The following is a 13,471-nucleotide window of genomic DNA, read 5'->3' on the forward strand; positions in this document are numbered from 1 at the left end:
TAGAGGTGATAATTAAACCCAAAAGATGTTATTAGGTCACCTAGAGAGAGTGTGTACAGAGAAAAGAGAAGAGGTCCCAGGACAGAGCCCTGGGGTACCCCCACAGAGAGATCAATAGAGGAGGAGGAGGTGTTAGCAGAAGAGACACTGAAAGTACGATGGGAGAGGTAGGATGGGATCCAGGATAGAGCTTTGTTCCGAATACCTAGAGTATGGAGAATGTGGAGGAGAAGAGGGTGGTCCACTGTGTCAAATGCTGCAGAGAGGTCGAGTAATATGAGCAGAGTGTAATGACCTCTGTCTTTGGCAGCATGGAGGTCGTCAGTTATTTTAGTGAGGGCTGTTTCCGTGGAGTGAGCAGTGCGGAAGCCAGATTGTAGAGGGTCTAGGAGAGAATAGGTGTTGAGAAAATGGAGCAAGCGAGCGAATACAAGACGTTCAAGGAGTTTAGAGGCAAAAGGCAGGAGGGAGACAGGCCGATAGTTAGAAAGACAGGTAGGGTCAAGCTTGCTGTTTTTGAGTAATGGTATGACTGTTGCATGTTTGAAGGAGGATGGAAAGGTTCCAGAGCAGAGGGAGGAGTTAAAAATGTGCGTGAGCGTAGGGATTATAGTAGGAGCAAGAGGTTTTAGGAGATGGGAGGGAATGGGGTCATGAGGGCAAGTGGTAGAGGGAGAAGAGGCGATCAACAGCGACACATCCTCCTCTGAGACAGTGGAAAATTAGTCAAGGAAGGCAGGAGGAGAGTTAGGAAGAGGTGTAGGAAAAAGAAAGCAAGTAGGCTGTTTAAAGTATGTGGAATTAGTGCAGCAAAAAGGCAGGTTACAGCCAGAAGAGTGGCAAAAAATATTGAAAGAAAAGAGAGGAATTTTGAGTGATAACAACCTGCTGAAGACAGTGGAAGCCTGGTTTAATGTCGCCAAGGCTGTCCACAGAGAAAAATGGACAGAGCAGGAAATAGAAAAGGGAGGGAAGTTTGTATTTCTTTATCACTCTTGCGGTGACTGTACAAGTAACCCCCCTGAAAATGACCAACCCCCAACCTATGCTGGTGCTGACCCACCCCCCTGGACATGTTTAAGGTGTGGCACCCGAAACCCCCAATGCAGGGAAGATTGTTATAATTGTGGTGCGCAGCGCCCCGGTGTGATTGATTCACCTGTACCCACTCCTTTGTTACCTTCGCTCCCGGCCCCGACAGCCCCCCCACCTATACAACCCACTACCCCGCCCACGAATGACAAACCAACCTTGACTGCCCATGTAGCACAACTATATCCTGTGCTGCAGGCGGACGGTTCCTATTACACCCCGACTGCACCCCTAATGCCCCTGATGCCAGCCCTTTCACCCCAAACAACCACTGTCCCAGCGGTAGGGATTCAAGTCTACCCTGACACAACAATAACACACAGACCCAGCGGCAGTGTCCACTACAGTGCGCCCGGTAGTTTTGACTCAGATGTTGAGTCACAGGCCGCTGCACAGGAGGCGAACATGACCTGGAACACCAACCCCAGACCCCCCCCAGTACCCGACCGCGGCCCAAGGTTATATGGGCAGACGCCCAAGCAGGTAGAAGGCGCCCCAATAATGTATGTCACCTTCACCCCCCCCCAAGCCTCCTCCCTGGTAACCACCCTACCAGACCCAGAGAAACAGCCTATGCCCTTTTATCGTAGAGTGGCCCAGATTCAAAAAAACGTATTCAGCAGCTCGACGGGATTTGGTTAGCTTATGCGAGATTAAGGCGGGGGAAGCATACTGGCCCATAATGGAAAAAAGCCTGACGGACGCTATGGTGACAGGTGATGATACATATGCCTCCGGGTTGGACTTTTGTGACCAATTACGTGACTGGGCCAGGGAAAAGCTGGCTGACCAAGCCATCAATATACAGGATGTGACTCAGGAAAAAGGGGAATCAGTGGAGAAATTCCATATCAGATTGTCCCAGGTTTTTTTCCGATTTAGGTTTTTCCCCCTACAACAAAGCCCATAGTCAGATGTTATCTGCTGCATTTGTAGCCGGACTCGAGGCACCCATTCGGAAAGGTTTAATTATGGCACGACCAGAATTCGGGGTACTCCCTCTAGATACCCTTTTGTTGGTAAGTGAAGGGTCTTGAATCAAGTCAGGCCCTGAAGAAAACCACCCCTATTATGTTGGCGGAGAATGTCTCTGCCCCCACTTATGGCCAAGGTTACAATCATGTGCAGTATGAGCCGCGACCACCTCCCACTTGTTTTAATTGCGACAAGCCCGGCCATTTTAAAAGGAACTGCATGGCACCTAGACGCCCCCGCAGGAATCAATATAACCCCGGAAACAGTAATTCCCAGTGGAATTAGGGCAGGGATAACCGCTACCCCGATGACCAGCTACCTCCCCGTCAAATGCCCTTTCGGCCCACCAATCATGGTGGGGACCAGCCCCGCTAGGAATCCGGCAAGCCTGTGTCAACCCCCCTTCTAGCCGTAGCCGCCCGGGAAGGAGAAGGTCCCCTAGCCCAGGTTATAATAAGGCTCTCCTTGCAAATAGCGCATTAATACCTTGCACCTCACCCTGCAATACCCCTCTTTTCCCTGTGAAGAAACGCACCGCGAAGGGTGGACCTGATAAGTATAGAATGGTTCAAGATCTTCGAGCAGTAAATGATGCAACTGTTTTAGACACTCCCATTGTCCCCAACCCACACACACTCCTTGCAGGGGTTCCGCCCACAGCGCAATACTTTACAGTGGTAGATTTGGCGAATGCATTTTTCAGTGTTCCGTTGCACCCTTCATGTATGTATCTTTTTGCATTTACTCATGAGGGCCAACAGTATACATGGACCGTAATGCCACAAGGGGCACAGAACTCTCCCAGCCAGTTTGCCAAGGCAATGGCCACCGTTTTGGACACATGGAACAAGACATCTCACTCGCGATCGAGTCACAGCCATACTGGACCTACCTTTGCCACAAGGCCAGAAACCGCTACACGCGCTCCTTGGACTTATTTCGTACTGTCGTTCCTGGGTTCCAGAAACCTCGCTGTTGATGCAACCATTGTACGATGTCTTAACAACAAATCCCTTCCAGATGACCCCAGAGGCTTCCAAGAATTTCACTGTTCTCAAACAGGTAATATCCTCGGCCCCTGCCTTGGGCCTCCCAGACTATGATTTACCCTTCAAGCTTTTCGTATCAGAACGAAATGGACATGCAACTGCAGTGCTAACACAGCCACACGCTGGCCGATGTCGACCTATTGGTTATTACTCCAGTCGTCTCGATGCTGTGGCTCGTGGTGGACCGTCCTGTCTTCGTGCTGTCTTTGCTGCTCAAGCACTGCTGGATAAAACTTCGGACATCGTTCTAGGGCATGACCTCATTCTCCTGGCACCACATGACATTGCTGCTATTCTCAATCAGACACAGCCAAAACATCTGTCCGCTGCCAGACACCTCAGGTTACAATGCTCGCTTCTCATTCCAGACAATGTCACCCTTCTCCGGTGCCAAGTGCTTAACCCCTCCACTCTTCTTCCACTTCCCGAGGGGGGAGATGTGCAGGGACACGAACAAGAACAAAGCACAGCTGGAGCCGACCTACCCCATGATTGCTTCGAACTCATGAAGCTAGAAACAGCTCATCTGCCCATGGTGAGTGAAACGCCGATACAGAACCCAGATCTAATCCTGTTGTGGATGGTTCTCGATATGCTGATCAACAAGGCACCTACCATACGGGTTATGCTGTCACCACAGACTCTGTGGTCCTACTGGCAAGCACACTACCGTCAACAGCATCTGCACAAGAGGCCGAACTACAAGCTCTCACTGCAGCATGTAAACTGGCAGAAGGACAAACGGCGAATATCTACACTGACTCTAGATATGCCTTTGGTGTAGCACACGATTTTGGCGTCATTTGGCAAACCAGGGGATTTCTGACAGCAGCAGGAACACCAGTGAAACACAGCTCAGCCATACAAGCTCTGAAGGAGTGGACACGACAAGGATGGTTCCGTTAATGCAGAACCTCCCAGTAAATCGAGAATATCTGAAGAAGTTGCAAGAATCTGCAACAAAGGAAGAAAAGGAAAGCTGGAAGAAAAGAGGTGCATCAACCCAAGAAGGAATTTACGAGTACAAAAAGAATCTTTGTCTGCCACGGGCACTGTATCCTGCTGTGGTACAATGGGCACATGGAGCAGCACATCTCTCAAAGACTTTTATGAATGCACTGATCGACAAATACTATGTGGCGCCTGGAATTACCCCAATGACTAGTAATTTCTGCAAATCATGTACAATTTGTGCAAAGTGTAACCCAGGACGTGTGGAAAAACCACCGCAGAAACACCTTGCAAGGCCCTTATACCCTTTCCAGCGTATCCAGATTGACCATATTCAGATGCCAAAGTCGGGCCGTTTTGAATATGCGTTAGTAATTGTAGATATGTTTTCAGGATGGCCAGAAGCCTATCCTGTCACCAATCTCACTGCGAAAACAACAGCAAAAAAACTCCTGACAGAGGTGGTTTGTAGATATGGGGTACCTGAAGTAATAGAAAGCGACCAAGGCCCCGCTTTCACTGCTACGCTAGCTAAAGAAATTTGGTCCGCTCTAGGGACCACCCTTGCTTTCCACACCCCATACCATCCCCAGAGTAGCGTAAAGGTAGAAAGAATGAATGGCACACTGAAAACTAGAATGTTGAAAATGGCCCGGGAAACAAATATGCCCTGGCCAGATAGTCTACCCATTGCTTTGTTCAGTGTTCGATACACCCCACGAGGGGAACATGCTCTATCCCCATTTGAGATACTGTTTGGTACTGTCCCCAAACTTGGTTGTTACTACCCACAGCAGTTACAAATGCAGTCTGATGTTTTGACCAAATATGTAACTGACTTAGCGTAAGAACTAACCAATATACATGGTCGAGTGTTTTCTTCTATTCCAGATCCAGATCTAGATACCGGGACTCATAGACTCGTGCCCGGAGACTGGGTACTCGTGAAGAAATTTGTAAGGAAGCACTCCCTAGAGCCCAGATATGATGGTCCTTTCCAAGTTCTGTTGACCACAGCCACATCAGTCAAACTAGCTGGCAAGAACACCTGGATACACGCCTCTCATTGCAAGAAGGTTCCAGCTCCCAACGAGGACACCTCAGAAGGAAAATGATTCTATATATCTTTTGCTTGTTGGGTTTGGGGGGGGGCACAAAAGGTTGCTATCACCCAACATGAAGGGGTAGTCACGTTTTGGTATAATTCATCCAATACTCATGTAGCTACCTTCTCCTTTGATTATTGTAATATTGTCAGCTGCCCCTCAACGCATTGGCAGTGTAATATGTACCGAGACACTCCAAACTCTAGGGCTACATATATATGTATCTCAGACAGTTATTGGGGACAGGAATGTGATTACTGGGGAGCAGTAGGATGGAACACGGGAACAGATTGGGGATACCGACCACAAAATGGTCTAGCAAGGAAAGACAGGATGGCAAAAGATTCTTGCCCAAATAGGCATTGCAATAGTTATTATTTTTGTCTTGCTTGTGATTATTGTCTGCTGTGTTCTCCCATGTTTTAAAAAGTTCGTGACCAAAGCTGTTGACAATAGCACTCCTACCTTTTTTTTCTGCAGTCAGATTATAATACCCCATTCTCGGAAGATGGTCCATTTACCCCGTTACGGTCCCTCCCAGTTAAGTACAATAGTATAAACCGATAGGGACAGCATATGACTTCCTTATGTGCAAAGTCTGTGGCAAGGGGGGTCATGGACAAGCCATGACTCGTCTAACGTACAGCACAAAAAAGTTCCCAGGCACATCTGGACAGATGAGTTAGAATACATCTAGGGACAGACTCAGAAATAGACATTTCAAGGGGGGACTGTGATGGATTGGATAAAATGCCTATTTCTTCATCTGTAATGTGTACCTTGCTATGATTCCTTACTCAAAATGGCTACCGCAGCTCCCCCTCCCATCAACTATGAAATCAAGATGGCACCCAACCCAGGAATTCCACCCAAATGCTGATGTGTCCAAAAAACTACAATAACAAGACCATACAAGGAAAAGACCTAACAAGAACCAATGAGACACTGACCTGTGCATTGGCACACAACCTTTAGACCTGAGACAGCTCCTTTTGCATACAATCCCCCCCCCCCTGCAGCCACTATATAGAAACGCAGGCTGTAAATCCTCCCCCTGCAGCCACTATATAGAAACGCAGGCTGTAGCAATAAAGGCAGACATTATCATTCTGAACTTTGTGTCAGTGTGATTTTTCTCAGTGCACGCACTACCTACATAGGAAACCAATTTGGACGGGGACAGATACTCTCTGCAGACGTTTTTGTCTGATCCAATTCATGTGCGTGTAAGGAGGGTGAGTGTGTTGGGTGTTTGCGTGAGGTGTGTGTGTGCCTGGGAGGAGGGTGAGTGAGGTGGGTGGGTGCGTGTGAGGAGGGAGAGTGAGATGGGATTGTGCGTGTGAGGAGGATGAGTGAGGTGGGTGTGCGCGTGTGAGGAGGGAGAGAGAGTTGGGTGTGTGCGTGTGAAGAGGATGACTGAGTTGGGTGTGAGAGTGTGAGGAGGGAAAGTGTGGACGTTTGTGCGTGAGGAGCAGGAGTTTGGCAGGTTTATGCCTCTGAGGTGGGTGTGTGCATGTGAGGACGGTGAGTTCGGTGTGTGCGTGTGAGAATGGCGAATGTGGTAGGTGCATGTGAGGAGGGTGAGTGAGGTGGGTGTGAGGTGTGTGAGGAGGGAAAGCTGGATATGTGCACGGTGACTGTGGTGTGTGCGTGTGCGGAGGGTGAGTGAGGAGGGTGTGTGCATGTGAGGAGGGTGAGTGTGTTGGGTGTGTGCGTGTGAGTAGGAAGAGTGAGTTGGGTGTGTGCGTGTGAGGAGGGTGAGTGAGGTGGATGTGTGCGTTTGAGGAGGGAGAGTGAGTTGGGTGTGGGCGTGTGAGGAGGATGAGTGAGTTGGGTGTGTGCATGTGAGGGTGAGTTGGGTGTGTGTGAGAGGAGGGTGAGTGAGGTGGGTGTGTGCATGTGTGGTGGGTGACTGTGTTGGGTGTGCGCGTTTTAGGGTGAGTTGGGTGTGTGAGGGTGAGTGACTTAGGTGTGTGCGAGTGAGGAGGGAGAGTGAGATGGGTGTGCGTGTGAGGAGGATGAGTTTGTTGGGTGTGTGTGTGAGGAGGGAGAGTGAGATGGGTGTGTGCGTGTGAGGAGAGAGAGTGAGTTGGATATGTGTGTGAGGAGGGAGAGTGAGTTGGGTGTGTGCGTGTGAGGAGGGAGAGTCGAGATGGTTGTGTGCGTGTGAGGAGGGTGAGTGAGTGAGTTGGGTGAGTACATGTAAGGAGGGTGAGTGAGGTGGGTTTGTGCATTTGAGGAGGGCGAGTGAAGTGGGTGTGTGTATGTGAGGAGGGCGAGTGTATGTGAAGAGGGTGAGTGAGCTGGGTTTGTGCGCGTGATGAGGGTGAGTGAGTTGGGTGTGCGAGGAGGGAGAGTTGGGTGTGTGCGCGTGATGAGGGTGAGTGAGTTGGGTGTGTGCGCGTGACGAGGGTGAGTGAGGTGGTTGTGCGCGTGTGAGGAGGGAGAGTAAGTTGGGTGTGTGCGTGTGAAGAGGATGACTGAGTTGGGTGTGAGAGTGTGAGGAGGGAGAGTGTGGAGGTTTGTGCGTGAGGAGCAGGAGTGTGGCAGGTTTATGCCTCTGAGGTGGGTGTGTGCATGTGAGGAGGGTGAGTTCGGTGTGTGTGTGAGAATGGCGAATGTGGTGGGTGCATGTGAGGTGGGTGTGAGTGTGTGTGAGGAAGGTGAGCTGGATATGTGCATGGTGACTGTGGTGTGTGCGTAGGGTGAGTGAGGAGGGTGTGTGCATGTGAGGAGGGTGAGTGTGTTGGGTGTGTGCGTGTGAGGAGGGAGACTGAGTTGGGTGTGTGCGTGTGAGGAGGGTGAGTGAGTTAGGTGTGTGAGTGAGGAGGGTGAGTGAGTTGGGTGTGTGTGTGAGGAGGGTGAGTGAGTTGGGTGTGTGCGCATGAGGAGGGTGAGTGAGTTGGGTGTGTGTGAGGAGGGAGAGTGTGGTGGGACTGTGTGTGAACAGGGCAAATACGTGTGAGGAGGGTGATTGAGGTGGGTGTGTGTGCGATTGAGTTGGGTGTGTGCGAGGAGGGTGAGCGAGTTGGGTGTGTGTGTGTAAGGAGGGTGAGTGTGTTGGGTGTGTATGTGTGAGGAGGGTGAGTGTGTTGGGTGTTTGCGTGAGGTGTGTGTGTGCCTGGGAGGAGGGTGAGTGAGGTGGGTGTGTGCGTGTGAGGAGAGAGAGTGAGATGGGTGTGTGCGTGTGAGGAGGGTGAGTGAGTTGGGTGTGTGAGGAGGATGAGTGAGTTGGGTGTGTGTGTGAGGAGGGAGAGTGAGTTGGGTGTGTGCATGTGAGGTGGGTGAGTGTGTTGGGTGTGCGCGTGAAGATGGTGCGTGAGTTGGGTGTGTGAGGGTGAGTGATTTAGGTATGTGCGAGTGAGGAGGGAGAGTATGGTGGGTGTGTGCGAGTGAATACGTGTGAGGAGGGTGATTGAGGTTGGTGTGCGTGTTAGGAGTGAGATGGGTGTGCGTGTGAGGAGGATGAGTGAGTTGAGTGTGTGTGTGAGGAGGGAGAGTGAGTTAGGTGTGTGCGTGTGAGGAGGGAGAGTGAGTTGGGTGTGTTCGTGTGAGGAGGGAAAGTGAGATGGGTGTGTGCGTGTGAGGAGGGTGAGTGAGTTGGGTGTGTGAGGGAGTTTGGTGAGTGCATGTATGGAGGGTGAGTGAGGTGGGTTTGTGCATGTGAGGAGGGCGAGTGAAGTGGGTGTGTGTATGTGAGGGCAAGTGTATGTGAGGCGGGTGAGTGAGTTGGGTATGTGTGCGTGATGAGGGTGAGTGAGTGTGTGCGCGTGACGAGGGTGAGTGAGTTGGGCGAGTGCGTGTGAGGAGGGTGAGTGAGTTGGATGAGTGCGTGTGAGGAGGGCGAGTGCGTGTGAGTGCATGTGAGGAGGGTGAGTGAGTTGGGTGTGTGCGTGTGTGAGGTGATGGTGTGTGTGAGGAGGTTGAGTGAGTTGGGTGTGTGTGTGAGGAGGGTGAGCGAGTTGTGTGTGTGCGTTTGAGGGTGAGTGAGTTGGGTGTGTGAGGGTGAGTGACTTAGGTATGTATGAGTGAGGAGGGAGAGTGTGGTGGGTGTGTGCGAGTGAAGAGGGAGAGTGTGGTGGGAGTGCGTGAACAGGGCGAATATGTGTGAGGAGGGTGATTGAGGTTGGTGTGCATGTGAGGAGGGAGAGTGAGATGGGTGTGAGGAGGTTGAGTGAGTTGGGTGTGTGTGTGAGGAGGGAGAGTGAGTTGGGTGTGTTCGTGTGAGGGTGAGTGAGTTGGGTGTATGCATGTGAGGAGGGTGAGTGAGTTGGGTGTGTGCTCGTGAGGACGGTGAGTGAGATGGGTGTTTGCGTGTGAGGAGGGAGAGTGAGTTGGGTGTGTGCGTGTGAGGAGGATGAGTGAGTTGGGTGTGTGAGTGAGTTGGGTGAGTGCATGTAAGGAGGGTGAGTGAAGTGCGTGTGTGTATGTGAGGAAGGCGAGTGAGCTGGGTGTGTGCGTGTGAGGAGTGTGAGTGAGTTGGGTGTGTGTGCGTGATGAGAGTGAGTGAGTTGGGTGTGTGTGCGATGAGGGTGAGTTGGGTGTGTGCGCGTGATGAGGGTGAGTGAGTTGGGCGAGTGCGTGTGAGGAGGCTGAGTGAGTGTGACAAGGGTGAGTGTTGTGACGAGGGTGAGTGAGTTGGGTGAGTGCGTGTGAGGAGGGTGAGTGTGTGTGAGGAAGGTGAGTGAGTTGGGTAAGTTCATGTGAGGAGGGTGAGTGAGTTGGGTGTGTGCATGTGAGGAGGGTGAGTGAGTTGGGTGTGTGTGAGGAGGGTGAGCAAGTTGTGTGTGCGCGCGCGCGCGTGTGTGTGTGTGGAGGTTGAGTGAGTTGGGTGTGTGTGTGACGAGGGTGAGCGAGTTGTGTGTGCGCGTTTGAGGGTGAGTGAGTTGGGTGTGTATGTGAGGAGGGTGAGTGAGTTGAGTGTGTGTGTGAGGGGGATGAGTGAGGTGGGTGTGTGCAAGTGAGTAGGGTGAGTGTGTGTAAAAAGTGTGAGTGAGGTGGGTGAGAGGAAGGTAAGTGGGGTGTGTGTGGGATGAGTGAGGTGAGTGTGTACCTGTGAGGTGGGTGTGTGTGAGTAGGGTTTGTGAGGGGAGCGTGTACCTGTGAGGAGGGTGAGTAAGTTGGGTGTGTGTGTGGGAGGAGGGTAAGTGAGGTGGATGTGTGTGCGTGTGAGGAGGGTGAGTGAGGTGGGTGTGTGCGTGTGAGGGCGTTGGGTGTGCGCGTGTGAGGAGGATGAATTTGGTGGGTGCGTGTGAGAAGGGTGACTGTGTGGTGTGTGCCTGTGCAGAAGTTGAGTGCATGTGAGGAGGGAGAGAGTGAGGTGGATGTGTGCTTGTGAGAAGGGTGAATGAGGTGGGTGTGTGCGTGTGAGGAGGGTGAGTTTGGTGTGTGCGTGAATGAGTTGGTTGTGTGTGCTTGAGGGGGGTGAGTGAGTTGGGTGAGTGCGTGAGCGCGTGTGAAGTGGGTGTGAGCGCGTGTGAAGTGGGTGTGAGCGTGTGAGGAGGGTGAGTGAGTTGGGTGCGTGTGTGGAGGGTGAGCAAGTTGTGTGTGCGTGTTTGAGGGTGAGTGAGTTGGGTGTGTGCGTGTTTGAGGGTGAGTGAGTTGGGTGTGTGCGCGTGAGGAGGGTGAGTGAGTTGGGTGTGTGCGTGTGAGGAGGGTGAGTGAGTTGGGTGTATGTGTGAGGAGGGTGAGCGAGTTGTTTGTGCTCGTGTGAGTGAGGTAGGTGTGTGCATGTTAGGAGGGTGAGTTGGGTGTGTGCATGTGAGGAGGGTGAGTGAGTTGGGGGTGTGTGTGTGAAGAGGGTGAGTTGGGTGTGTGTGAGGAGGATGAGTGAGTTGGGTGTGTGTGAGGAGGGTCAGCATGTTGTGTGTGCTGCTGTGGGGTGGGGGTGCAAACGGGCTGCTGCTGCTGTGGGGTCAAATGGACTGTTGTGGGGGTGGGGGGGCAAACGGACTGCTGTGACGTCAGACGCATGACGTACACCAGGAGAGACGGTTTGGTATATGGGGATATGAAGATAAGGTAGTACAGCGACGGTCACAGCCAAAATATCCCTTGTTTCCTCCGTGATTATACCACCACAGAGAATGAGGCGCAGTATATAACATTTTGCCAAGCTGTAACCTTCTGATATATCCTTTACGACACAATGTCGGTATATTGAGGAATACAATCTCCTCCACGACTTTGTGTCAATATACACAATCTTACCCTTTGTGGTAATTATCCATGTAGTCAGTACAAGTGTGTGCTGTATCTCTGCTTTGGTTTTTTTGTTTTATCGTTTGGGCATTTATGTGTATGTGTCTATTGTTGCGCTGTATCGGGTAATTATTATGACTTCATTAACAGCTATTCTCTAGTGCTTAGTCCTACTAACAGTTTTTGTTTCTGTACAATTCATTGTTACTCTACTCTGTATACCTTATATCCATACAGGACATTAGTTCCTAAATGAGCAGTGGGTATATATATACCAGCTCATCCCCATATTCAACCGTCTCTCCCACTGAGGATTTTATATCCTGTGTTTACTGTATATGTTCACTATATATGTTGTTTTGTTACAAATAGTTTTATTAAAATGTTGTTATTTTTGGTTTTAATTATGCTTTTGAGTCTGTTGTCATAGGGTCAGTGGACCCTTTCTTTGGTCCTACTAATTACATATTGTCCACCTATAACAGTGTCCAATACTGATACTGTAACTTTAGAGTGCAATTTATAGGGCTTATAGTGACCCCTGGTGGTCACCTGTTCAAGTGTTTGTATATAGATATACTCAGGATCATTATATAGTGCAGTGTGTATAGAAAGGGATCAGGGGGAGTATAGAGATACTCAGCATTACTGTAGTGCAGCATGTAAAGGGGGATCAGGGAGTATATAGAGACATTCAGTATCATTGTATAGTGCAGCATGTATAGGGGATCTGAGGGAGTATAGAGATACTCAGCATATTGTATAGTGCAGCATGTATAGGGAGATCAGGGAGTATATAGATACTCAGCATAGTTGTATGGTGCAGCATGTATAGGTGGATATGAGAGTATATAGATACTCTGTAACATTATATAGTGCTGCATATATAGGGGGATCTGAGAGTATATAGAGATACTCTCTATCATTGTACAGTGCTGCATGTATAGGGAGATCTGGGGATATATCATTTCTTATTGATAGTGTAGCATTGTGTATAGCGGGATTTTGTGTTTATAGATACTCTTTATTATTGTATAGTGCAGCATATATAGGGAGGATCTGGGAATGTATAGATACTCCGGAACTATGTATAGTGCAAAATGTATAGGGGGGATCTGGGGATACATAGTTACTCAAATCATTGTATAGTGCAACATATATAGGGAGGATCTGGGAATGTAGATATTCAGTACTATTGTACAGTGCAACATGCATAGTAGGATCTAGAATATACAGATACTCTGTAACAGTATATACTGCAGCATTTATGCGGGGATCAGGGAATCTAGACGTTCTCAGAATAACAGTATAATGCAGCGTGTGTAGTGAAGAGCTGGGAGTATATAGAGACACTCAGTATTGCTGTATAGTGCAGCGTGTGTAGGAGGAGCTGGGAGTATATAGAGACACTCCGTATAGCTGTATAGTGCAGCGTGTGTAGGAGCTGGGAGTATATAGACACTCCGTATAGCTGTATAGTGCAGCGTGTGTAGGAGGAGCTGGGAGTATATAGAGACACTCCGTATAGCTGTATAGTGCAGCGTGTGTAGGGGGAGCTGGGAGTATATAGAGACGCTCCGTATAGCTGTATAGTGCAGCGTGTGTAGGAGGAGCTGGGAGTATATAGAGATGCTCCGTATAGCTGTATAGTGCAGCGTGTGTAGGAGGAGCAGGGAGTATATAGAGACACCCCGTATAGCTGTATAGTGCAGCGTGTGTAGGAGGAGCTGGGAGTATATAGAGACACCCCGTATAGCTGTATAGTGCAGCGTGTGTAGGGGGAGCTGGGAGTATATAGAGACACTCCGTATAGCTGTATAGTGCAGCGTGTGTAGGAGGAGCTGGGAGTATATAGACACTCCGTATAGCTGTATAGTGCAGCGTGTGTAGGGGGAGCTGGGAGTATATAGAGACACCCCGTATAGCTGTATAGTGCAGCGTGTGTAGGGGGAGCTGGGAGTATATAGAGACACTCCGTATAGCTGTATAGTGCAGCGTGTGTAGGAGGAGCTGGGAGTATATAGAGACACTCCGTATAGCTGTATAGTGCAGCGTGTGTAGGGGGAGCTGGGAGTATATAGAGACGCTCCGTATAGC

At 50.1% G+C, this 13,471-nt stretch overlaps 1 protein-coding gene across 1 annotated transcript in view; it reads right to left on the reverse strand.

Moving 5' to 3' along the window:
• The window catches only part of ASTN2 (astrotactin 2), a 440,720-nt gene that overhangs the window by 91,703 nt on the left and 335,546 nt on the right, over positions 1–13,471 (reverse strand).

The sequence above is a fragment of the Ascaphus truei genome, chromosome 21 (genome assembly GCF_040206685.1).
Source record: "Ascaphus truei isolate aAscTru1 chromosome 21, aAscTru1.hap1, whole genome shotgun sequence".
NCBI lineage: Eukaryota > Metazoa > Chordata > Amphibia > Anura > Ascaphidae > Ascaphus > Ascaphus truei.